This window comes from Petaurus breviceps, unplaced genomic scaffold (genome assembly GCF_028583685.1).
Source record: "Petaurus breviceps papuanus isolate PSGF00001 unplaced genomic scaffold, PetGlider_PUasm1.0 91133, whole genome shotgun sequence".
Classification (NCBI taxonomy): Eukaryota; Metazoa; Chordata; class Mammalia; order Diprotodontia; family Petauridae; genus Petaurus; species Petaurus breviceps.
This window is the reverse complement of record NW_027187419.1, coordinates 75,530,653-75,557,413: the sequence shown is the minus strand read 5'-3', so window position 1 is coordinate 75,557,413 and position 26,761 is coordinate 75,530,653. Positions and strand designations below refer to the sequence as shown.

Here is a 26,761-nt window from a genome sequence, read left to right as displayed (position 1 = left end):
GATTGCTGTGCTAGCTTCCACTACCCATTGTCTAGATTCTAATTTGGGGGGGATGTTTTTCCTTTTCATTATCAAGCAACCTATACTTGGACTGTGTTATCTCCTGCTATAGAATGTGAGCTCCTTGAGAGCAGGGACTGCTTCACTTTTCTATTAAATCCTCAGCACTAAGAACAGCATTTGGTAGAAAGTAAGTGCTTGATAAATGCTTTTCCATTCATTCATTTTCAGATTAGAGAACATGAAATAATATAGTTATTCAAACAAATAGGCCTTTAGTAGGTATTATTATCACTATCGAGTCTCCTTCTTGACATTTTCCTTTGGATGGTTTGTCCTTCATATGTAAAAATAAAACCATGACCCATTATTGGTGAATTTGTTTGAGTGGTTTTTAGTAGAAGTTCAAGGCTATGTGGTGATTCATTCACAATTCTTTATCTGGATTTTGAAAAATTATTAAAATGTTTTATTAGAAGCTTAGTTGAACACCAATTAGACCAACTAACAATTTACTAGCAATTTACATTAAAATGAATTAATTTCAGTGCCAAATATCATAACAGTTTTCCAATAAATCTCTCTTAAATTCATATCAGTAGTATTTGTCTATTCTCATTCATTTTTCCTCTTTCCTAGTTGTAGTTAGGAAGTGCTACATTCTTCTTTTTCTTCTTTTCTCCCTTCACTTTATTGTATAAAGGTCTGTATCCATCATTCTTGTTGGTTCCCTTTGTAATCAATGCATGGCTTTTCATGGGTTTAGGTTAGGGATCCTGTTGTTAACCATAGAACAGAGAGTAGTTAACTAACCCCAGAGGAAATCAAATCTAAGGCCTTAGCCTGGAAAGCTGAATAAAAAACAGAATCTATTTCCCATGTGCCACTTTTCTACCATATATTGTGATTTTGCTTTTTTATGGTCTCACACTTTTGAAATTAAGAGGAACATGGAGAACTTCCACAAGGGTCCAGAGGAGAGCTATGAACAATGAAGATGATTAAAGAGTTTTACTCTCAGCTCTATGGGCCAGGAATGAGAAGCCAAGGCTGTAGAATAACTTTAATAACCTTTAATGTATATACAAAAATGCTATTTATACCAAGGATGATGGACCATCTTGAGGGAAGGCAGGACGCCTCCAAGGAGAAATGAACCTAAAGTAGATCAGCAGGCTTTTAATTTATTCCAGGGGTCCTTAAACTTATATTTGTGTCATGAACATCTTTGGCAGTCTAATGAAGCCTCTGGACCTGTTCTCAGAATACTATATTTAAATAACTGAAGAAACTGCTACATTTCAGTTAGAAGTTAGTGAAAATAAAGATGTAGTTTTTTTCCCCATCCAAGATCAAAGACCCTGAAATCTATCCATGGATCTCTTGGAAATTCTTGGCTCACAGGTTAATAACTCTTGTTGTTATATCTCCATTGTAATGGAGAATCTCCTAAGGGTCAGGATTCTTAAATACTGGAATGTATTACTGAGGAAAGGTATTGAAATATCATGTCTCTTTCAACTGTGGGTTAGGTCTAGGCCTCCCTTAAAGTTGAATACTCTTCTGTGTGAATTCAGAAAACCAGACTTACTCCCAGAATTGTTAACAGTTGGTGCCTTTTCCTGTAACCTTTTCTCATAAGTACCACTGTCAGTGATGTTCTCCACACAGCATTTGCTTAAAGAAATATCATTCCCATGTTATGGGCCGTTATTTTGGCTTTTGGACAGATGTTGGATCCAAGATCTGAGTACTGATGCTGCTTATCATAGCTGGATCTTCCACCCTCAGGATACAGTGATGCCTACCATAATCCAGTGTTTTATTTAATGTTAATTTTTGAATTCTACATTTGTGAAGGTTCAAATGTCATACATTTGGATATGGTAAGATTTTTTCCCTTGAAATCTTTTATCCACATACATAATACATTCCTAGACTAACTAGATTTCTGGGTCTTTGAGGCTGGAAAGCTAAAAATAAGAATTAAAATCCTAGACTGGTATCCTAGGAAAGGAATGGTATATTTGCTAAAGGGAGAAGTCTGGGAGAAGAAAAGACCTTTCCCATCTGGGTATGTTAGGAAGAAGAATCTGTTGTTGGCATTGTCCTTGTTCTGTTTGCTGTTTCATCCACCCTCTGTACAAAACCTCCTCTCCTTCCTCGGACAAGAAGATTCCCAGGGAAGGAGATATTTTGGGGAGAGAGAGAGCTTTTACTTTTGGCCACTAGCTGTGCTTTCAGAAGAGGCTTTGCCTGAGAAGTGCCAGTCTGTTTGTGCGGATGGCTCTGTTCTACACACTTTTAGGTCTTTGCTTTTGAACAGAAAGTAGAACGAGTGAGTGATTATAAGTGAGGAATAAATGTGGTGTGGTGACTTAGGAGTCAGGTGTCATGGTTTATAGGGTTTTCTCTGCTGTTTGTTAGCTGTGGAATCTTTGGGAAGTAACTCTTTATATCCTTGGGTCTCAGTCTTCTCCTCTGTAAAATGAATGACCCTACTTCCTGGCTTTAAAATTTTTTGATCCAAATGTGAAATGGTAATGACTTTGAATCTCAACTGAGGTTCAGTGTGATGAACTTGTAATTTTATTGCTATGGGGACCTTTATTTGAGAAATCAAGGGTGTGAGTATATGTACATATAAGTAAGTAATAGAGATATAGTTAATATAAGTTTTTATTGCATAGAAACATTTGCATTATAGCCAAAATATTATTATAAGTAATAGTTCTTAATATTTTTAGTTCCTATATTTATGTATTCTAATGGATTATGTGTGTATTAATTTTTAGAAACTAGTTTCATTTATGCTATCATTAGAATTCACAAATTATTGCTAATATACATGATCATAAGCTAGGAAAGAAAATTTTATTAATGAAACAAATCATTACATTTAATTATCATAGATGTTTTTTATACTATTTTGAATTCGTTTTGCGCCTTTTGACTCCCAGGTTAGAAGGCACTACTTAAAGAATTGTAAAAGGTATAATCTTATCTGGGAATTTAACAAAATTTTGATAAATCTTATTATGTTCATGCCCAGGTTTTAAAATAAAGGATATAAATGTACCTTGAAAATTTCTTAGGGATAGTCAAAGCTTAAATTGGAAGAGGCTCCCAGTGAATTTGAATAAAAAAAAAATAAGAGGCATAAAAATAAGAGGCAAAAAGAACAAGAGAAAAGCCTAACTCAGGGCTCCAAGAATGTTTTGATTCATTTTCCTATCTAATGACAACATGTTCTGGTGGTAAGATGTGCAGCTGCTAGAGATTTTTCCACTGAATTTGAATTTACATAGCAAGAGCCTGGCTTTTCAAGATGCCAGCCAGCAGCCAGTACAGGCAGAGAAGACTTTTAAGACTTTCAAGAGGAATACAAACATCAAATAGTTAATTTTCAAAACCGACTCAGCCTGAATTTCATACATGTGTGATCTGATGTGGTTGTTGGGGCTTTTGAGCTTTCATTTTCTAACTTATTATGTATATGGGCTTTAATATAACAAAAACTTTATCTACAAACCAACTCATAGAAAATGAGAGGTTTTGTACTTGTACTTTGTTGCCTGCTGAGTCTTTTCTTTTTGAAGACAACTGGAAGGGTTTATGTTCATGAAGGGTATGGGAGGGGATTATGGAGATGATTAGTGACTGGACTTTCATAAAGAAAGCCAAAGCAAATTCCTGGATTGTTAGAGTACTGGATGGGATATCCAGAGAATAGAGGGCCCATGCTATGCCTTCTACTCTTTCTAAAAATGTAAAAAATGAAGATTATCCTTTAGGCCACTGGACAAAGACTCTTTGAGGCAGTACAATTAGGAACAAGACAGTAAGAGACTGGGCATCTTCTCATCATTTTATTGACTATAAAGATAGGAAGAGGACTGGACCTGTGATTTCACTGATAGAGGGAGCTCTTATCAGTTTTGGTTGATATAAAGAAAACTTCTATCAGTACATATCTGCTTTTTTTCTGAAATGTAGTCTTAGAGATTTGCCTAGAACCCCCCTGGGCAACTGATTAGGTGACTTTCTATTTTTTAAAGATATAACTTTTATTTTATTTTACTTTTTTTTCAGTTAACAAACAATACTTTCTTTTCTTCCCACATCTGCCCCACTGAGGTGGTGGGGACAAGATAAAACACTTATTCAAAATATGCATATTCAAGAAAAACAAATTCTCACATTGGCCATGTCCAGAAACGTGTGTGTCATTCTGACTTGAGTCTGTCCCCTCTTTGATAGGAGGTTAATATTATGCTTCATAACTGGTACTCTGGAATCACAGTTGGTCATTGCTTTGATCAGCATTCTTTATCTTTACAATGTTGTTGTAATTATATATATTGTTTTTCTGGTTCTGCTCACTTCACTTGATATTAGTTAATATAACTTTCATCACTTCTTATGGCTCAATAGTATTCCATCACATTTATATGCCTTGATTTGTTCTGACATTCTCCAATTGATGAATATTCGCTTAGTTTTCTGTTCTTTGCCACTACAAAAATAGCTGCTATAAATATTTTGAAAAAAGAGTGTTTTTTCCTTTTTTAAAAATTTTCTTAGGGATATAGATCAAGTAGGATCAAAGTGGTTGTGTCAAAGGTCATGCACAGTTACATATCTGAGCATAGTTTCAAATCTCTAGAATGGCCGAACCAGTCACAATTCAACCAACAGTACATTAATGTGCCTGTTTTCCCAGAACCCTTTCAACATTTTTCATTTTCCTTTTTTGTCAACTTTGCCAATCTGAGGCAGAAGCACAGAGTTGCTTTAATTTACATTTCTCCGATAATTAGAGATTTGAAGTATTTTTTTCCAATGGTTTTTGGTAGCTTAAATTTCTTCCTTTGAAACCTGCTTGCTCAAATTCGTTTACCATTTATCAGCAAAGGAATGGCTGTTTTTCTTGTATACTTGAATCAATTCCTTATATATCTTGGGAAAGAAGGGAGGGTAATAAGCATTTATATAATGCCTACTATGGGCTAGGCACTGTACTAAGCTCTCTTACAAATATCATCTCATTTGATCCTCAAAACATCTCTCCAAAGTAGGTACTTTTATTATCCCTATTTTACAGTTGAGAAACATAGAGATTAAGTTACTTTTCCAGAGTCATACAATAAGTGTGAGGCCAGATTTTTATTTTTTAGTGGGTAAAACTGTCTTCCTTTATTAACTAAAGCTGAATTTACGTTATGAAAATGTTATCTAAATGAAAAGTGGCATGTTTATTTAATTGACTTTGTACTAGAAATGCTCAATGTAGCTTTTTTTAAAAAAATCTCAGTCAGTCTTTATTTCATTTGGCAGAAAACATAAAGTACAAAGGGCTTATATCTGAATCTATAAACAGTCAATACACTTCTCCTTTCCCCTCTAGTGAATCTTCCCTCCATTAGTGACCTATAGAGTCCTCCAGACTTAGGACGTGTCCTGTAGTTGAGGCTCCTCTGAAAGAGGAAAGGACTGAAGAGTCGTTCATTCCTGATTCATCTCTACCAAAGTGCAAGGTTTGGGGCTGGCCTGGGTATTTCACATCTCTCTTTTGCCAATGCATGCTGAGGCCAGATTTGAATTCAGGTTTTCTTGACTCCAGGACCAGTGCTCTGCCCACTATCAGAGAAAGTTGTAAAACTTTTCCCCAGGTTAACTATTTCTATTCTAATTTTAGCTTCATTGGTTTTATTTATGCAAAACCTTTTTACACTTAAGTAGTAAAATTTTGTCTTTTGTGATCCTCTTCAAATGTGGCTTGGTCATGAATTCTTCTCATCCACAGATCCAAATGATAACTTCTTCCTCGCTCCTCTAATTTGTTTTTGATGTCACCTTTTATATATAAGCCATATATCTGGTTGGACTTTACTTGGTATATAATATGAGGCATTGGTCCAGACTTAGTTTCTGTCAATCATTCTCCCAGTTTTCCAAGTAGATTTTGTCAAGTAGTGAGTCCTTCACTTAGTAGCTAAGGGTCTTTAAATTTATTGAACACTAGTTTAGTAGATGAGTTAGTAAAGTTATATACCTATTCTATGTCACTGATTAACCTTTATTTTAAAACCAGTAATAATAATAATATTAATAGTTAGCATTTCATACCTCCTACTATGTGCCAAGAACTGAGCTAAGCACTTTATAAAATTTATCTCATTTGATCCTCACACAACAACCATGGGAGGCAGGTGCTATTTCTCTCCCCATTTTACAGTCAAAGAACTTGAGATAAACAGAGATTAAGTGACTTGCTCAAGGTCACACAGCCAGGAAGTATCTGATAATAGATTTCAATTCAGGTCTTCTTGACTCTAAGCAGAGACTACTCATTGCCAGTACCAAATTCTTTTGATGACTACTACCTTGTAGTATAGCTTGAGGTCTGGTACAGCTAGGCTCCTTTCCTTCCCATTTTTTTTCCCATTCCTGGCTTTTTAGTTCCTCTAAATGAATTTCATTATCATTTTTTTTTATGCTTCTATAAAATAATTCTTTGTTACTTTGGTATGGCATTGAATAAATAAATCATTTTAGGTAGTATCATCATTTTTATCATATTGGCTCAGCCTGCTTATATGGTAATTAATATTTCTTCAATTATTTATGTTTGTCATTATTTCCACAAGCAATGTTTTACAGTTTTATTCTTATAGTTCTTGTTTTTATCTTAGTTGGTAGACCCCCAAATATTTTATAATTCTGAAGTTATTTAGGTAGAATTTTCATTCTTTTCCAGATAGGTTTTGTGGATATTATATAGAAATGCTGGTTTAGGGGGGGTTTTATTTTGTATCTTACAACTGATGTTACTATTTTAATTAGATTTTTAGTTGACTCTCTAGGGTTCTGTAAGTAAACCATCATATAACTTGCAAGGCACAATAATTTTGTTTCCTCTTTGCCTGTGCTTATTCTCTAAATTTCTTTTTCTTTTCTAATTACTATAGCTAGGATTTCTAGTACTATATCAAATAGTAAGAGTGTTAATGGACACCCTCACTTTACAACACTACACTCATTAGAAAGTCTTCTAGTTTATTCTCTTTACATAGAATTCTGCCTCTAGCTTTTAGATATATACTAATTACTACATTGAGGAAAGTACCATTTATTCATATCTTTTCTAGTGTGTTTTTTCTCCCACAAAAGAATGTTGTATTTTTTAAAAAGCCTTTTCTGAATCTAATGATATAATTCTAAAATTTTTGTTGTATTTGTTAATAATATGATCAGTTATATTGATAGTAGTCAACTCTGCATTTTTGATATAAATTGAACTTAGTCATGATGTTTTATCCTTTTGATATATTGCTATAATCTCTTTGCTAATATTTTATTTAAAATTTTTTGCATCAATGATCATTAGAGATGTTAGTGGTCTGTAGTTTTCTTTTTCCTTGTTGACTCTTCCTATTTTGGGTATCAATATGATACTTTTGTCATAGAAGGAATTTAGTTGGATCTCATCATTTCTTTTTTTAGGAGCATTTTATGTAATATTAGAAGTAATTGTTTTTAATTGTTGTTTGAATGCCTGATAGAATTTGCTTTTAAATCCATATGGTCCTAGAGTTTTTTTCCTTGGAAGTTCATTTATGGCTTGTCAAATTCCTTTATTTTGGGGGGGATTGTATTATTAAAAGACATCATTTCTCATTCTGTTGACTGTCTTTTTAAAATAAATAGTCATTTCTTTAAGTTGTTGGTACTGGATTGTAGTTGGGTAAAATAGATTATAACAATTTCCTCTATTTTTCATTTGTTGCATATTCTCTCTTTTAATTTTTGGTACTTATAATTTGTTTTTCCTTTTCTTTTAAAAATCAAATTAGCTGGGGTGGCTGCATGGCACAGAAAATAGAGCACTGTCCCTGGAGTCAGAAGGACCTGAGTTCAAATCCAGCCTCAGACACTTAACACTTACTAGCTGTGTGACCTTGGGCAAGTCACTTAACCCTAATTGCCCTGCCTTTCCCTCTCCCCCCAAAAATCAAATTAGCTAATTATCTATTTTATTAGTTTTTTTCTCTTAAAAAACCCTCCATTTTCTAGTTTTATTTATTAATTCAATGGAATTCTTGCTCTCAATTTTGTTAATCTTCTCTTTGATTTTCAGAATTTCAGTTTTGTTATTTAACTTGTTGGCTTTGTAGTTGCATACAAGTTCATTGATCTTTCTTTTGCCAATCAAAATGTTTAGAAGTATAAAATTTCCCCTATGGACTACTTTGACTGCGGTCTCACAAATTTTGGCATATTGTCTTATGGTTGTCCTTTCTTTGATACAGCATCTGTGATTATTTCAATGGGTCATTCTTTGACCAACAAATTCTTAGAAATATTTTTTTAGTCTCTAGTTATTTTTTTTCCCAATTATACCCTTTGTTTTTGTGTTGCCTTCATTTTCAAATATATTCCTTCTTCATCCAAAGAACCATAATGAAAATTAAAAATTTTTTTAAATAGTTCAGCAATACTGTAAAGCTTATCAAGTAGGATGATATATGTATGCAGTGTTCCATCCAGTTAATTTTTAATCTTTTCTTCATCTACTTTTTATGTTACATATATATGTTAAGTAATTTTCCTAGGATCATACAACAATGTATTAGAGACTGGACTTGAACTTGAGGTTTTTTTACTTAGATGCACACTTTCTCTCCACTGAGCCATATTGCCTCTCTACCTTGTAGACTTGAGGTTTCTAAGAAATACTTTGAATTTTTACTATATTGGTGATAAACTTTGCATCAGAGAGCCAGCATCAGTCAGTGGAATGAGCAGTGGATTTGGAGTCTGAGGACTCAGGTTCAAATTTTCTTCTATTTATGTCCTGTGCAATGATGGGAAATTCATTTAACCTCTCTGGGCTTTGGTTCCTCATCTTAAAAATGAATAACAGATTGTACTAAATGACATTCAAAGTCCCATTCAGCTCTAAATCCAGAACCTTAAGATACCAAGTCTGGTGAAGCAAAGGAAGAGGAGGTTCTTTTCCTGTAGATATCTGTTATTCTTACCTTCAGCCTGAGTAGCTTCTCACCAAATGTAATATTCCAACTTGTCTCAACAATTAAAGGGGGATTTAAGAAATACTAATTGAAGTTGTCTATGAGAAGGACCTGGTATTCCACTGACTCTGTAGATGACCAGTTTCAATTATTTGAGATATATACTATTCTCAAACTTAAAATATACTCAACTTTATTCTTTATTACCTATTTAGTGCTTCCCCTTACCTATTCAGTCTCATTCCATTGTTCCCCCCATACTCTATTCTCCATTCAGGCCAGTCTCCTGACACTTACCCAAATATACTATGGTCCTTTCCAATTCTTTTTTTTTTTAGTTGCTTTTTGGAGGGCATTTAGGGTTAAGTGACTTGCCGAAGGTCACTTTAAAGTTTTTTTTTTTTTTTTGCTCTTTTGGAGGGGGGAAGGTAGGGCAGTTGGGGTTAAGTGACTTGCCCACGGCCTAGTTTTGTGTGTGTGTGTTGTGTCTGAGGCTGGATTTGAACTCAGGTCCTCCTGACTCCAGGGCTAGTGCTCTGTTCACTGTGTCACCCCTGATTCTTTCCAATTCTAAGCCTTTCATCTTGTAACTCCTCCTTCCTTGTGAAGAGTTCTCCTTTCCCTAAGTCTATCCAAAATCCTGTTTTTCAGTATCCAGGCTTCTCTTCTATAAGGGCATCTTCAATCTCACCATAATTCAATTCAATAATCAGACATTTCTATGTGTCAGGTATGTGTCAGTGTGAGGCACTGAGAATACAAAAATAAAATTGTACAGTCCTTAAGTTCAAGGACTTTACATTATTTACATAATAATAAAACAATAACAACTTCTGTATAATAGCACTTACTATGTGCCAGGCCAAGTGCTAAATGCTAAGCACTTTAAAGATTTATCTCATTTAATCCTTTCAACAACCCTGGGAGGCAGATTCAGTCATCCCCCTTTTTGTAGTTGAGAAAACTGAGGCAGACAGAGGTTTAGTGACTTGCCCAAGGTCACACAGTTAATTAAGTATCTGAGGCTAGATTTGAACTCAGGTCTTTGGGGCTTCCAACCCAGTTCTCTATCCACTATACCATCTTATTACCTGTGTATTACATAGACACAGGTAAGTAAATATAATATTATGTATGGCAAACAGCTAGCATGTAATTTTGAATAGAATTCAATGTTCATAAAGAAGAATAGCATAAAATAAAACAGAAAAAAGATCATAGGATCATAGATTTGTAGTTGGGAGGGATGTTAGAGATGTTCTAGTCCATCCCACAAAGTTAATGGGAGTCAGATTGTCAAGAGCTTAAATTACCAGAATGATGAGTTTGAATTTTATCCTAGAAGGAATAGGAGACATTGAAAATTTTTGAATAGGCAAATGATATTTTCAGGTCAGTATTTTACCAATATCAGTTTAGCAACTGTATGGAGGATAGATCAGCTAGTAATTGGACTGGAGACAGCCAGACAAACAAAAAGACTAAAACAAATAAAGTGAAATAAAGGTCTAAACTAAGGTAGAGCAGGAGTTTTTTAAATTATATTTTTAATCAATTTATTAATATATTTCCCAATTACATTAAATTTTTTAACACTCATTTAAAATTTTTTTGAGATCCAAATTTTCTCCCACCCCAAACACATTTCAATATTAGCTGAATTTCAAAAAATGAAAACCAAAAATATCACAGTTAAAATAACCAAAAATATCCTCCACAAGCCACAAGAAACATAAAGAAATTTATATATATATATATATATATATACACACACACACACACACACACACACACACACACACACACACACACACGCTTCAAACTGCTCTCAGAGTTCATCAGTTCTCTGGAGGTATATAGCATTTTTGATCATGAGTCCTTTGGAATTGTCTTGGATCATTTTCTTGATCAAAAAGTTTTTCACAGTTGATCATTGTTTACAATAGTGCTGTTACTGTGTACAGTGTTCTGGTTCTGTTCATTTCACATTGTATCAGTTTGTATAAGTCTTTATAAAGGTTTTTCTTAAAACATCTGAGCAGGAGTTGGTTTTATTTATTTTTTTCCCCTTCAATTACATGTAAACAAAATTTTTTCTATTAATTTAAAAATATTTTGAGTTTCAAATTCTCTCCCTCCTCGAGAAAGCAAGCAATTTAATATAGATTATACATAAGCAGTAGTTCTTAACCTTTTTTATATATCACAGATCCCTTTGGTAGTTTGGTGATAATACTAATTTGGTTTGTCTACATTTATAACAAAATGACAGGCTTAATTTCAGTTAGAAGTTAATGAAAATAAAGATGAAATTTTTTCATTCAATTTCATAAACCCCAGGTTAAGAATTCTTGAAGAGCTTGATTGGACAAAAGGGAACAGATGCAGGAGATTTTGAAGAACTGGGAAGAAAAAATATAATTTCTATGGCACTCTGTGTACATTTATGGTCACATTTCAGTATATACTTACCTACCTTGTTACTTAACTTTCATATGTGTATCTTTATATATATATGTGTGTGTGTGTATGTATGTACATATGTGTGTGTATATATACATACATACATATACATACATACACATACATACATATATACATATATATATATATATATATATATATATATCCTCTCCAATTAAATTATAAGTTCCTAGAGGGAAGGCAATGCTTTTTGGCTTTGTTTTGAATCTTCCTCAGGACCTTCTACCCTGTGTCATCAATTCTTACTGAAGGAAAGCTGTATAAGTCATAACTACAGGGCCATTTCTTGTCTACAGGTGCATAATACATGCGACTGCTTTATTCAGAACAAGTCAGGCTAAGATAAAGAGGACTCAGTTAAACCAGCTGCAGCTCACAAGATGAGAAGGGCTCATTTAAAGAACTTCAGGCATTTCACTGAAAACTCTGGAAGCCATTCTATTTAGCAATAATCCTGTCTGTACATCATATATTCTCTGCACTTGTTCTCATTTGCAAGGACATTTCTAGAGACATTAACATGAAAATAGGATCATTGCTGCTTTCTTTTCTTTACTCCCAAGCTCTCATCCTAATTCTTTAAATAGATCTTCACAGGCTTATTATGGTGATGTTTGTGATGTCACCAAGGTTTAGGACATGACTGAGAGGATCATGCCATTGAAGGGGCAACAAGAAGATGAAATTTTTCATGTTGTTATAGAAAGTTTAATATTTAAAGATTGAAATCCAGAAGATCCTAGGAAACTTGATGGAAAACTATGATTTCTTCTAATTACAGTATGTTTCAGAGTTTTCAGGGAGATTTTGGTTTCAATACTTGGTAAAAAAAATTCAAAATTACTTATATTTAAAACATGCCCCTCATATCTTTCCCTATAGATGAGCAAATAATGCCACCACTTTAAGTGAGTGTGTGTTAAAATTAATGTGGAAATACTGCAGTGTAACACAATTATCATGCTTAATTTTGAATAAGTTTACATAACCAAAATCTATGGCATAGTTTAACTTTCTTTTAACAACCTTGATGTAATATTTTTAGGTATTAACAACAGTATTGGAACTCCCAAGTGCTGCAGTGAATAGAACTGATCAGGCCTAGTGTCTGGAAGATTTGAATTCCAATCCTACCTCAGACACTTACTGGCTGTGTGATCACTTAACCCCTATTTACCTCAGTTCTTTATCTATAAAATGGGGACACACTGGAGAAGGAAATGGAAAACCATCCTAGGATCTTTGCCAAGAAAACCTCATGGATGAAGTCCATGGGGTCATGTAGAGCCAGACATGACTGAACAGCTGAATGACAACAAAAACTATGATATAGAACAACGATTGGTGACTTATTGGCCAGGTCCAGATTTGGCATAGTTCATATAATTATATAGCACTTCCCATATATAATTTCATTTGGTCCTCATAGTAATCTGTTAAAGTCAAAGCGTTTCCAGTTATACTTATGCAGTCCTCATCTCTATGCTGAATTCTGTTCCTAAATCACCAACTTTCTGTTGCAATCTCCATCTTTAAAACACAGAGACATATCAAACCCAACAAGTCCAAATGGAACTCATCTTTCCCCCTAAAATCTCTCCTCCTCCTAACTTACTTATTCCTGTTAAACATATGAATATCTTTTAATCATTTAGGTTTGTTACATTGGAATTATAGCAATAATAATAAGGTAGCATTTATAAAGTGCTTTAAAGTTTGCAAAACTCTTCATTACCTCATCTTATTCTCACAACATCCTTGGAAGGTAGGTGCTGTTTTTATTCCTATTTTACAGATGAGGAAACAGGGGCAGGTGAAGTTATCCTTCATTCTTCTCTCTTACTCCCCTTATGCCCTTACTTTATTAGTTGCCTAGTCTCATCAAGTTCTCCTTCTTTGGCAACATCTCTTGCCTGTCCCCTTCTCTTCACTTTCATGGTCACAAATTCCAGCTTCATTACCTGGATTCTCTTAATAGCCTCCTAATTGGGCCTTCCTGCTCCTAATCTCTTCCCTCTCGAACCCATCTTCCACAGAACTGACAAATTGATATTCCTAAAATACAGTTATGACTGTGTCACTGTCCTGCTGAAGATGCTTGTTTAACTGGCTCCTTATTGCCTTTAAGATAAAGTAAAAATTCAGTCAAGCTTATAAGGCTTATCAGGCCCCAGTCTACCTTTCAAGGCTTATTTCACATTTCAACTGAGCCAGCCTATTTGCTATTCCTTATATGTAGCATATTCTGTCTTCCACCCATTTGCCTCTTAGAACTTCTACCTGATCCCCTTCAAGGCTAAGCTCCAGTGTCACCTTTATTCTGTTTTCTCTATGTACATAATTCTCAGATATATAAATCCAGCCCTTGTCTCTTTCCTGAGCTCTAATCCCACATCACCAACTTTCTATTGGGTATTTCAAACTGGATATTCCATTGACATTTAAAACTCAACATGCCTAGCATATGACAGTTACTTAAATGCTTGTTGATTGATTGATGAAATAGTATAGTTATGATTAGGAGATACCAGTTGACCAGTTGCCTTGAGTTTCAGTCTGAGGAATTTATGATTGACCACATGGGTATTAGGAAGCTCCTGTAGAATCTTGAGTAGAGGCAGGATGATGTTCAGGAATTTTATCCAGTTGGTTGTGTACAAGATAGATTAGAGTAAGTAAAGTCTGCAGGTAAATAAGCAACTACAATATATTCAGACATCAGGTATTGTTACAATGCTTCTTTTCTGATTCCAAATTCTTATGTTAAGCTATATGGTTAACATCCATTTGTCTATACATTTTCCAGTGAGATAAAAACACGTGTTCTGTGTTTCTCATATTGCCATGTTCAAAGAATTCATTGCCCGTTGAATAGCCTTTTGGTATTGAGTGTCTCTGTACTTAGCAAGACAAGCATAGCTCTGCCATCAGGACTATATCTGAAGGTCTTTGAGTATGAAAGTACCTGCCAGAGTTTGCTTTTCACTAGCATAACCATCAAGAATCCAGTCACCTCCATGTCACAGTGAGGCTTTGGAGTCAGACTGAAAAGTTAAGCTAGCTCTGTGTGTGTGTGTGTGTGTGTGTGTGTGTGTATTGATGGATAAATGCTGGATAGCCTGTTGTGATAGTAATGGAATATAAAGATCCCCCTGTATTGGCTTGGTTTTCAAATTGATTGTGTTAAAACCCAGAGCTTGTTAATCCCACCTGTGGGATGGACTTGTTGATGTGAAAAGAGAGTCCTGAACTGGGAGGAACTGGTGACGTAGATTTGGAGAGACAAGAGAGAGGCAGAAGAACTTTTTTGGAAGCAGCACCCTTGTGGAGGCAGAGAGAGACTGAGAGGATTGCTGAGGGCCACTTTGAATCGCCCTGGACTTTTGAGACCTGCCCCCGGAGCTGCCAAGGACTGAGGAGACATGGCTGTTTTGCTGGTACTTTGTCTGTCTGTTTTGATGTTGTTTTGCCAGATTTGTCCACTGGTGAAAGACAGTCCTGTTGAAGAAGTCCTGGAACCTGGCTGTTGGCTAAGAGCTCCTGAGACTGTCCTGCAGACAGAGAGTGAATACTGTCCACTGGTGAAGGACAGTGCTGTTGTTGCAGGGGTCTGGGGAACCTTTCTGTTGGTTCAGAAGCCCTAAAGAAGGATTTTCTTGTTGCATGTTTACAGAAATCCTGGGAGAGGGCTTTGCTAATGTTTTCAGGGGTTCTAGGACTGTTCTGCAGACAGAAGATGAATTAATGAAGAGACTGGCAATGTATCTTGTGGCCTTGCTAAGCCTTGTCTCCCCAGGAACTAAGATTGCTGAGAACTTGCCTCCTGTCAAGATGAAGAAAAGACCTCCATTTGGGTATTAAGTGCTGTGCTTAAACTTGTTGTAACTCTGGGGTAGATTCAATTGTGATCCAGGGGTGGGGAACTTTTGACCTTTTTGTGTTCTATGGTGGAACAAATGAATGTACTTTACTTAGATTGGAAACTAATCTCCATTTGAGAAGAGGGGCTTTGTGGTGGACTAAATGAAGGTACAGCCTAGGGGTGGAGTAGTATTTAGAACAGGGACTTTGTAATTGATTGAATGAATGGAAGGTCCTGGGGTGGGGTAGTACTTGGAGATTATTTAATCACACTTAGTAAATGCTTTATTTTGAATGATGTCATGTTTTGATCTTCTCTGTTCTTAATTTGTCACTGAATAAAATGGAGAGCACCTATGCTGGTATTCTGAATCTTGGGAAGTTGCCTTTCCTTGGCATTACATTACACCTGTGTGCCTCACTGGTACCCTAGTAATGTTAAGGGCCGTACAGGAAGGCCCCTCAGTATGCTATCTTGACTCCAACACTTAAAAGATATATGAGGAAACATGGCTGAGTGAGTCTCAATAAGAAGGCATGGTAGGGTTGCTGTCTCCTCTGTTGGGTGGGAATAACCACATCATTGAGTTCACAGATAGGAAGGGATTTGGAAGGGGCTATTTTGAAAGAAACACTATAATATTGATCAACAGACCATTGAGTTTTCTTTTTCTTTTTAAAATACATTTTATTGATATCTTTTGTTTCTTACATCACCAGATTTTCTGCCAGTATCCCTTCTCTTCTTCCCAGAGAGATGTCTGATGTAACAAAAATATTTTTCTTAAAAAAGAGACAAAAAATCATCAAACCTAATTAATATATTGAAAAAGTCTGAAAATGTATTTAATGTACCATGCCTGTAGACCTCCCACCTCTGCAAAGATGTGGGATAGGGGTATCTTTTAATATTTCTTATTTGAGGCCATGCTTGTTCTTTATATTTTTGCAGCATTTCCTTTTGATTATTTTGTAGCAGTTCTTACCATTTACATAGTTGTAGCCATTGTTCATATTTTTTTTCCTTGACCCTGATTATTTTACTTTGCGTGATTCCTTTTCTTTTGCTAAGGGTGGGAAAGGGCAGTATTGAACCAAAGGAAGAGATTGTCCAGTCAGTTCCATGTCTGGATTTCTCATCTTGGGCAAATCACTTAAAATATTTCCTGCCTTATTTCATCTATAAAATAAAGAGGTTAAAGTAGATGATCTTTGTGGTACTTGCAGGCTCTGATGTTTCAGTTATTTCTAAGGCAATTTGCAGGTTTTAAAGAGCTAGTTCTTTTTCATACAGTATTTACAATTCCTTAGCACCTTTTCTTACTAAAGGCAATCAGCTAGCCACTATAAATCATTTTCCTGCCTTGGGAAGAAGAGAAAGGCCTTTAGAAATCAAACTAAATATCTGTCTATTCAGTATTAATAAATAAATCATACGCTGGGCAATGGCTTGGATGAGTTGAAGTCTTAAGATTCATTCCGCATTTAATTCTTATTTTTTAAATTAAATGAAGGAATCTGCAAAAAAAAAAAAAAGACTTCCAGAAGCAAGAGTGGAATTAGTGATTTAAAACACAGAAATCCTCCTTCTATCCTCCTTTTCTGAACCGTAGGAGGTTCCTCTTCAGTTCACTGTATACCTAAGTAATGGCTTGCTGCTTTGTTTACTAGTCAAGGTCTCTAAGAAGTCCTAATTCTCAGGAACTGGAGGAGAATTAATTAGTTTCCCTGAGTAAAACTCTCTCCCTAATTAATCTTCTCTATTAGGGAAGAAACAGACAGAATCAAAGAATTTCACAATAAGAAGGGATTTCTGTGGCCATCTATTCCAACCCATACTGGGGGGAAAATGAATTTCCACTACAAACACCCCAGAAGGAGCTGTCCAGCATTTGCTAAGAACTCCAATAAAGGGAAGCCACTACCTCCTGAGGCAGTGCTAATTGTCAGGCATCTTTTCTTTATCTCAAACCTGAGTTTGCATCTTTGCATCTACCAGTCATTACTCCTGTTTCTTCCATTTAGAGCTAAGCAGAACAAATCTAATCATTCTCTTATGTGATAGCTTAAAGACAAACTCCCAGTCTTCTCTAGGCAAAATATTCCTTCCTTTAATCAGTCTTTACATAAGAAAAGACAAGCTAAGATGGCTACAATTTATAGGTTTTAAGGTTTTCCAAAGCAAGCATTTGCTCTTTTGATCTTTTCAACAACCCAGTGCAGCAGGTGCTATTATTGTTCCCATTTCATAAATTAGGAACTCGAGGCTGGGGTATGTTAAATGATTTGCAGTTAATAGTTTTCTGAGTAAGATTTGATCTCAGGTCTTTTTTTTTTGCTTTTTGGGGGGCAATTGGGGTTAAGTAACTTGCACAAGGTTACACGGCTAGTATTTTTGTGTGGGTGTTAAGTGTCTGAGGCCGGAACTGAACTTGGGTCCTCCTGACTCCAGGGCCGATGCTCTACTCACTGTGCCACCTAACCACCTGTAATCTCAGGTCTTACTTGACTCTGAGTCTAAGGCTCTATTCATTACCCCATCTAAATGCCTCAGTGGCCTGTGACATGGACTTGAAACCCTTTACCATCCTGGATGTTAAATGCACTTTATCAATGGCCTTACTAAACTTTGGGCCAAGAACCAAAGGTGTTTTCCAGGTGAAAGAGTAATAACTGTGTCTGCAAGGATCATTTTAGCTAATTTCACTCTGGTGTTTTCCTTACTTACCTGGAGGCAATGTGGTTGAGTGGGAATAACATTACTAATTTTAGAATCAGAAGGCCCATATTCAAATTGTTTTTATCAAACACTTTGTTAACTTCTAGTTTACATCATTCATTTTCACAAGATTTTGAGTGACAAAATTTCTCCTTGTTTTTCCCCCTACCTCCCATCCCAAAATAGTGATCCCACTGGATATCCTATCCTCTAATCTGCTCTCTCCCATATCTTCTCCCATACCCCCTCTGACTTTCCAGTAGGGCACAGTGGATCTCTATGTCCCAGTGCCTATATATCTTATTTCCCAGTTATATGTAAAACAATACTGATAATAGTATATATTTTAACATTTGATTTTAAAGCTTTGAATTCCAGATTCATTCCCTTCCTCCCTTGTCACCCACCCTTACTGGAAAGATAACATACCACAATAGTATACAACAATATGCATTGTATATGTGTAGCTATGCAAAAACATTTCCATAGTGGATATATTGTAAAAGACTGACTATATTTCCCTCCCTCCCACCTCCCACTTGTTCTATTCCATTCTGTCTCTCCCCATCTCCTCTTATTATATTACTCTCTCACCTCTTAATTTCACCTTTTAAGTATCATCCCTTCCTATTAAATTGGTCCTGTGCCCTCTATGTATACCTGTACACATATATACACATTTACATATGTATTCATATGCCCTTATACCCTCCTATATAGACATATATATGTATGTATGTGTGTGTATACATTTCTATTCCCTTCAACTATTTTCATGCTGAGAAAAGTTTCATAAATTACAATTATCGTTTTTTCATGTAGGTATGTAAATAGTTCAACTTTGATAAGTTCCTTATGATTTCTTTTCCCTGTTTACCTTCTCATGCTTTTCTTGCTTCTTGTACCTGAATGTCAAATTTTCTATTCAACTCTGTTTTTTTCATCAAGAATTCTTGAAAGTCCTCTATTCCACTGAATGACAATATTTTCCCCTGAAACGTGATACTCAGTTTTGCTGGGTAGGTGATTCTTGGTTTTAATCCCAGCTCCTTTGACCTCTGGAATATCATATTCCAAGTCCTTCGATCCCTCAGTGTAGAAGCTGCCAGATCCTGGGTTATCCTGATTGTGTTTCCACAATATTCAAATTGTTTCTTCCAGCTGCTTGTAATATTTTCTCTGTGATCTGGGAACTCTGGAACCTGGCTACAATATTCCTAGGAGTTTTCTTTTTGGGATCTTTTTCAGGAGGTGGTTGATGGATTCTTTCAACCTCTATTTTGCCCTCTGGTTCTAAAACATCAGGGCAATTTTCCTTGAGAATTTCTTGAAGGATGATTTCTAGGTTCTTTTTTTTGATCATGGCTTTCAGGTAGTCCAATGATTTTTAACTTATCTCTCTGGATTTATTTTCCAGGTCAGAGGTTTTTCCAATGAGATATTTCACATTACCTTCAATTTTTTCATTTGTTTGGATCTGTTTAATAGTATCTTGATTTATCATAAAGTCACTAGCTTCCATTTGCTCCAATCTAATTCTGAAGGAATGATTCTCTTCAGTGAACTTTTGAGATTCTTTTTCCATCTGGCAAGTTCTGCTTTTTAAGGCATCCTTCTCCTCATCACCTTTTTGAGCCTCTTTTGCCACCTGAGTTAGTCTGTTTTTTAAGGTATTATTTTCTTCAGTCAGGTTGTTGACTCTCATTTCATAATTTTCTTGTGTGGTTCTCATTTCTCTTCCCAGTTTTTCCTCCACTTCTCTTATTTGGTTTTCAAAATTCTTCTTATGGTTCTCTATGGCCTGTAACCAGCTCATATCTTTCTTGGAAGCTTTTGGTGCAGGAGTTCTGACTTCACTGTCTTCCTCCTGTTCCATGCTTTGATCCTTTTTGTCCCCAAAATAGGAGTGTAAAGTCGGGTTGCTCTGTTGGCTTTGCTTCCTTTGCCTGCTCATGTTGCCATTCAATTACTTGACTTTTGGGGTTTTTTTTTGCCACAGTAGGACTCTGCCACCAGACAGGGGAACTTCATTCCAAATGCTGGGGTTTTCTCAGGTGCCGAAGGTATTAGTTGGGTGCCCTCTCTGAAGCCTCCACGTGCTCTGGCTAACTGGTCACACACCCCAGGACCTCTACCCTAGACCGCAATCCAGATCCAAGCAGGTTAAAGCAAGAGCGATTACCCCTCAGACTGGTCACTTGGTACCCCTACAGTCTGCAGGCCAGGAGATGAAGATGCCATATGGCTGGGCTGCAGGGCCGCTGCGCCTCAGCAGCTTCTCCCTCTGGGGGCAAAGGCTGACCTATGAAATCAACATAGACCCAAAACAGACAGACAAAGTACTGACACCACAATCATGCTTCCTCTGGCAGCTCCCCTGGCCTTCAAAAGTGTTCAGCAGCTTTCAGCAGGAGTTTGGCTGCCTCTCAGAAGAAGCTCTGCCACCACAAGTTCTGTTTTCAAAATCAAAATCACTTCCTCCAGCCTCCACATGGCTTGCTCCAAGAAATTCTGTCTCAGTTCTCAATTCTCATTTCTTTTCTCAGTTCAGTCTTCAGTCCAGCAGCAGCTGCCCTGCCTCCAGGTGCTCGCTGAGAGAAATTCTCTCTCTCCAGCAGTAGCTTTTCTGCCTCCATGATGCTTGCCTCAAGAAATCCTGACTCTCCTAGCTGGGGCTTTTCCTTATACACAGTATTAGCTCCTCCCTGATCAGTCCCTTCCTGTTATGTCAGCAAAGGGGATTCATACCTTCTGTTTCTTTAACAGAGGCTTAATTTGAAACTAGGTGCTAAGTACTTGTTAGCTTGCCAATACAAAGGGATCTTCACATTTCATTATTATTACAGAAATATTGGGCATTAAGTTGATAATGGACTTTGGACTATCATCATGTGGATAAAGATCAATGGCACATGAAATTAGGTGTCTGATTCTGTCTCTACAGAAATAATACTTATTTATAAATGCAGGAATTGTTTTCTAGGAAAAATGTTTAATAGCATAGAGATGAAGGGTAAGTAGATACTTGGTCTTGAAACTGGAAACATTGATTCCTGTGTGTATTTTTCCTCTTGCATCAACTATTTGAATTAATATTGGTGAAATAGAAGGAAGGAAAGAGGCCAATAGCACTGACCTAAAAATGTATCATTGAGCTTCATTAAATCATGAATTGAGAGGTCTAAGACATCTTACAGGCCATCTGGTTCAATACCTTCATTTTACAGATGGGAAAACTGAAGCCTAGAGAAGTTAAGTGATCTGTTCATGGTCACATAAGTTATAAGATCATAGATTTAGAGTTGAAGAAGACCTTAGAAGACATTGAATTTGACCCCCTCATTTCACAGATGAAGAAACTGAGGTCCAGAAAGGTTAAGTGACTTGTCCAGGGTCACATAGCAAGTAAGCATTTGAAGTGGACTTTGAATCTAGGTCTTCTGACTCCAAGACCAGCATGGCAGATCCAGCAAGTTACTACTAAAGAAGACTTTAGCCTTAAAGAAATATAGAACAAGTTGCTTTGGTAAATTCAGTGAGCAACTAAAGCCATCTAAAATATTTTTCCTATTTTTCTCCCTCTGCTTTGCTGTGCTACACAAATGGATAGATGAGTCAGTGTGGAATAGTTTTTTAAAAAAAGAACAAGTCAGAAGATTTGGGTTCCAGTTCCATTTCTGATACTTATTACCTTTGGGGTTGTGGGCAGGTTAGTTAATACCTTGGAACCTCAGCCTCCTCATTTATAAAAAGGAGATAATAATAATACTTGTGCCACTTGCCTCAAAAGACTTATATGAGGAAAGTGTTTTGTTTATTGTTGTTAAGGATAGGAAAGGGAGACTGTGAAGTATAAAAAAGGAAGTAAGGCAGATTGAATTTAAGAAAGTTGTAGAGAATAGAGGTACCAGGAAGTAGGTAGCCAAAGTGGGCATAGATTGGTAGGGACATCACAATTTAAACCTATATTGACAGCTAGTGCTTATCTAGAGGAAGTCATCCAGAATAGTGATGGGTCTCAAAATTATATAATGTCAAGATCCATCAACATTTGTTGAGCACCTACTGCTGTGTTCCAGGCACTGTGCAAAGTACTACATTGATAGATTGGGGAATGCTTAGCCTGGAAAAGGGAAGACTTGGGGGAGGGCACTGAATGTGAAAATTATTAAAATATTTGAAGGACTTCACATGAAATAGACATTAGGCTTATTCTGCAGAGGTGTAGAATGGATACCCATGAGTGGAAATTATAGAAAAGCAAATTTAAGCTCTTCATAAAGAACTTACAGACTGTCAAAAAGACAGTTTCCTTGGTCACGAGGAGAGTTCAAGCATAGACCGCATGACCACCTGTAGGAATGTTGTGGAAAAGATTGTTGGGAGAGTTTGGGATCTCTGTCTCCCTCTTCCTCTCCCTTTCCAACCCTGACCTTTGCAGGGCCCTTCTAAACTTTTAGATTCCAAAATATGGTCTCTTGGGGGATGCACAGAAGCAGATAAGTGACATAGTCCATAGAGTTTTAAATCATGAGTCAGGAAGACCAAAGTTCAGATCCATTCTCAGACACTAGCTATGTGACACTGGGCAAGTCATTTAACCTCTCTCTCCCTCAGTTTCCTCATCTATGAAATGGGGATAATAATGGTACCTACCTCACAGGATTTTGGGAGGATCAAATAAGAGAATGTATATAAAGTACTTTGCAAACCTTAAAGTGATACATAAAGATTATTATTTAATAAAAATAAAGCTTATTATTTTTAAATTTTCTAACTGGCAGGATTTTTCTAACTCAAGACCTGGTTGTGATATTATTGGACTTTAATCTAATCATACAATTTCTTTGGACCTATTTATTTTATCTCTCTAAGCTAAAAGAACCTGCTATATACAACAGTAGAACTGAGTCACAGAGATATACACAGTAGAGCTCTCCCTGTCTTTACCCTGTCTTCCTTGTCCCCAAGTTTCCTGACCCGAGACCATGTCATTCACCTTCAGTACTGCCTGTTGGTGCTCTTGGTATACCATAAGATTGTAGTGGGCTGGTAAAGAAAAGCCAGGATGACAGTGGATGCTTTCTTTGATGTAACATTTCCATTGAAAGTGTTCTCTAAGGATTGCTGCGTTTAACCCCATTGATCACCCCTTCCTTCCTGAAAATCATCTCTCTTGGCCTTCTGTTACATTATTCTATCCTTCTTTGGTTTCTACTTTTGTTTCCTTTGCTGGCCATTCTATTACTGCTTTTCTCCTGGGCATTCCCTGATAATCAGACTTAACTCTTTTCTTTTTGCATTCTCTCTTTTGTCTTAGAGATTCCATTCATTCTCTTGGCTCCAAGTATCAAAGTTTATAATGATAATCCCTAAATCTTTATATCTCTTACCCAAGCAATATCATATCTTCAAGCGACTAATGGACATTTCTGCTCCTGTGACTTACTGTCCCCTCACATTCAACATTCTCAAATTCTTACCTTTATTTCAAGTTCTATATCTAACCACCCACCAAGCCCTGTGACATTTCTTTTGTTATATATATTTGTAAAAAATTTGTCTTTTCCTTGTCATTCCCAGTGCCACCCCTTCTAGTACACTTCCCTGATTTAAAGTCTTCCCTTCTCTAATCTGTCTTGCTTATTGATCATGGAATCACCTTCATCCAACAGGGCTCTCATCATTGAAGATAATTATGAATGTTGGAAAAAGCCATGAATTTGAAGTGAGAAGGAATGAGTTCCTATAGTAACCCCTTTATTTATTAGGTGGGTAATCCTGAACAAGTTATAACTCCCCTAAAGCTTTGTCTCCCCATCTGTAAAATGAGAGTAACATTTATATTGCAGACTTAACAAAGTTAATGTGAAGATCAAATGAGATAATCTATAGGAAGTATTATGTAAAGCTTAATGCACCAAATCAATAGAAACTATTCTCATGTCATATTTTGCTCCAAAACCTAGTGACTCTCTCGCATCTAAAGCATTGAGCCCAAATACCTTCTCCCAACTTTGGATGCCTTCCTTCATTCGGTGCCATCTTGCTTTTCAAACCTTTTTTCCTATTATGTCCACGTTTAGGCCAGCATCTGGATTGTCTTGTGTTTAGTCTATATTCATTCCAGCTTTTCTGCCCTTTATTGGTGTTCTCTCTGCTTACACTATTCTCCTACCTTCCGCTAGTCCAAATACTATTGTCTGTTAAGGCTCAGCTCAAATAACTCCTTCATAAAACCAAAATCAATCCCTATCGGAATTCCAGTTGCATTTATAGTACATATCTTGCAATGCATTATTGCAGCATAAGGTATATGCTATGTCTGTGTAAGGTATATGTATCCATGTGGATTGTCTAAATATGGATCATGGGAGGTATTGATAGATATCTCTGGAATCTTATCTACCCCTCCCCAAGAGAGACTGTAATTTCTGCCTTAAGGGGAGCAAGAGAATCTGCCATTTAGGAGAGTCTCATGCATAATGCTCTAGGCTTGACTAGAAACTCAGGTTACAAAATTATGTACTATATTGTACTGTTCCTTAAGTCATTTCAACAAGCATTGTGTCTGTTTAATAACTAAAAATAATAATAGGTTATTCTTTGAAGCACTGTGTTAGATGTTTCATATTCATTAACTTTCTCTCCCCAGTCAGATAATAAGCTCCCTAAGGGCAGGAGCCATACTCTATACATTATGTGCTTCCTTTATACCACTCTTATGGCCTTAAGCACAATGGTGGATCTAAAATAAATAAATAAATAAAGAATAAATACTTATTGGTTGCTTGATAGATATTGCTGATAGCCTGTAGATTTCCATTAATATCAGTTTCCTTCTTAGTAACACCATGACAAATTATTGATTATATAAGCCTTTTGAAATTGGTTTTAAATATTGCCATTGTTTGATTTGGGAAAAAAACAAGTTGGTGAGTAAAGGAAGCTTTATTCTAAAATACTTAGATTTTCATATGCCATTGTTTAACAGAGGACTTCTTTTTCTTTATATTCATATGTATAATAGAAAAGATCCTTGACTTAGAGGTAGAAGACCTGGTTTCAAGTTCTGACCCATTTAACGTATCAGTTTTGTGAAACCAGGGAAGTTACCTAACAGCTTTGTGACTCCGTTTCCTCTTCTGTAAAAGGAAACATCTGACTGTGCTGTTTCAGAAGATTGTTGGGAGAATTAAATGAGATAATGTACAAAAAATTATGTTTAGCCTATTCATACTTGTATGTGTTTGTCTCAGCATAAGTCCTAGAATTACAGTGATGATAATGGAATCCAGCATCCTTAACATCTGTTTTAATCCTTGGCAACACAATTCACAAATAAATCAACATCATATGCATGAGTACAACTCTGTCCTCCAATAAGTCCCTCTACTTTTCTACCTCCCTCTAACTAAAATATTAAATAGAAAATTATTAATATATTCAGAAATACTTACCTTTGACAACTTGATGATGTGAAGTTAAGATTAGTTTCCTCTGCTTTGCTGTAAAATTTCCCTGATCCTCTTTCATCTAGGATGAGTGGGGGTGGGGTATCCATTCTCTCATAGATCCAGAACCAGCATTTCCAGGTTTTGTTATACTTGTCTCCTCAATTAAACTGTAATCTCCATGAATTAGCCAACTCCCCCAAACCTGGCTCTGTGATCTCATCTATGCACGTATACCTTCTTAAGGGTTGCAGACTGGTGGCTACAAATTGTACTCCAAGAAATTCCTGCCATTTTGTGTTAATTTTGTCTGTTGTCTTCTTATAAGGTTGGCACAAGGCATCTACCCAACATGCTGGTGGCCTTCCTTGAGTCCCCTTGACATGGCAAGGAGACTAGTGGAGTACATAGGTTGTCCACTGGTTATCCTTCACCTTCTCTATATGACCATCTCATCTTCTTTTTCAGTCATACATTTGTTTGATAAAATTCTTTAGGCCAATTCTTAGTCATCCATCTCATATTTGAAATGTATTATGGCCTATTCACACTCCTCCTTATCCTCTCTTTTAAGAGATTTTCAACTTTGGTTCACTTAGATCTATAGTGTTCCATGATCGATAGCCATGCAATGTCATGGATAAAATACTGGTATTTTTTTAATTGTGTCCTTTGTTTCAGAGATATCCTTTGTTTAGGATCATTAAAAGAACTTTGCCACTTCCCCAAGGACAATCTAGTCTCCTCTCCTTCTCCTGTTCACTTCTAGCCCAACTCATTGTCCATTTGCAATGTCTCTCGTCTCAGAAAATTGGCCAGATTGAAGTTTACCTTTCTACTGTCTGAAAAAACAGTTTACTAATCAAATGCAAAATGTAAACAGTATTTCAAGAGGAATGTTTGAACCACTAAAAAGAGTACAGTATCCTCAAGGACTTTGGAAACACTATGTTACCTGAAACTATTCACTGTTGCTAATCGCAAACACTTCCTATAACTACAATATCTGTTTCCTCTCACCTTCCTTCCTTCTTTCCCTCCTTCCTCGCTTCCTTCCTTCCTCCCTTCCTTGTTTCCTTCCTTCCTTCCTTCCTTCCTCGCTTCCTTCCTTCCTTCTTTCTTTCCCTCCTTCCTCGCTTCCTCCCTTCCTTCCTTCCTTGTTTCCTTCCTTCCTTCCTTCCTTCCTTCCTTCCTTCCTTCCTTCCTTC

The 26,761-nt window shown here is 36.3% G+C and overlaps 1 protein-coding gene across 3 annotated transcripts in view; it reads left to right on the top strand.

Annotated features, from left to right (window-relative positions):
• CACNB4 (calcium voltage-gated channel auxiliary subunit beta 4) overlaps window positions 1-26,761 on the top strand; it is a 354,950-nt gene that overhangs the window by 196,513 nt on the left and 131,676 nt on the right. The gene's annotated exons all lie outside the window — the stretch shown is intronic.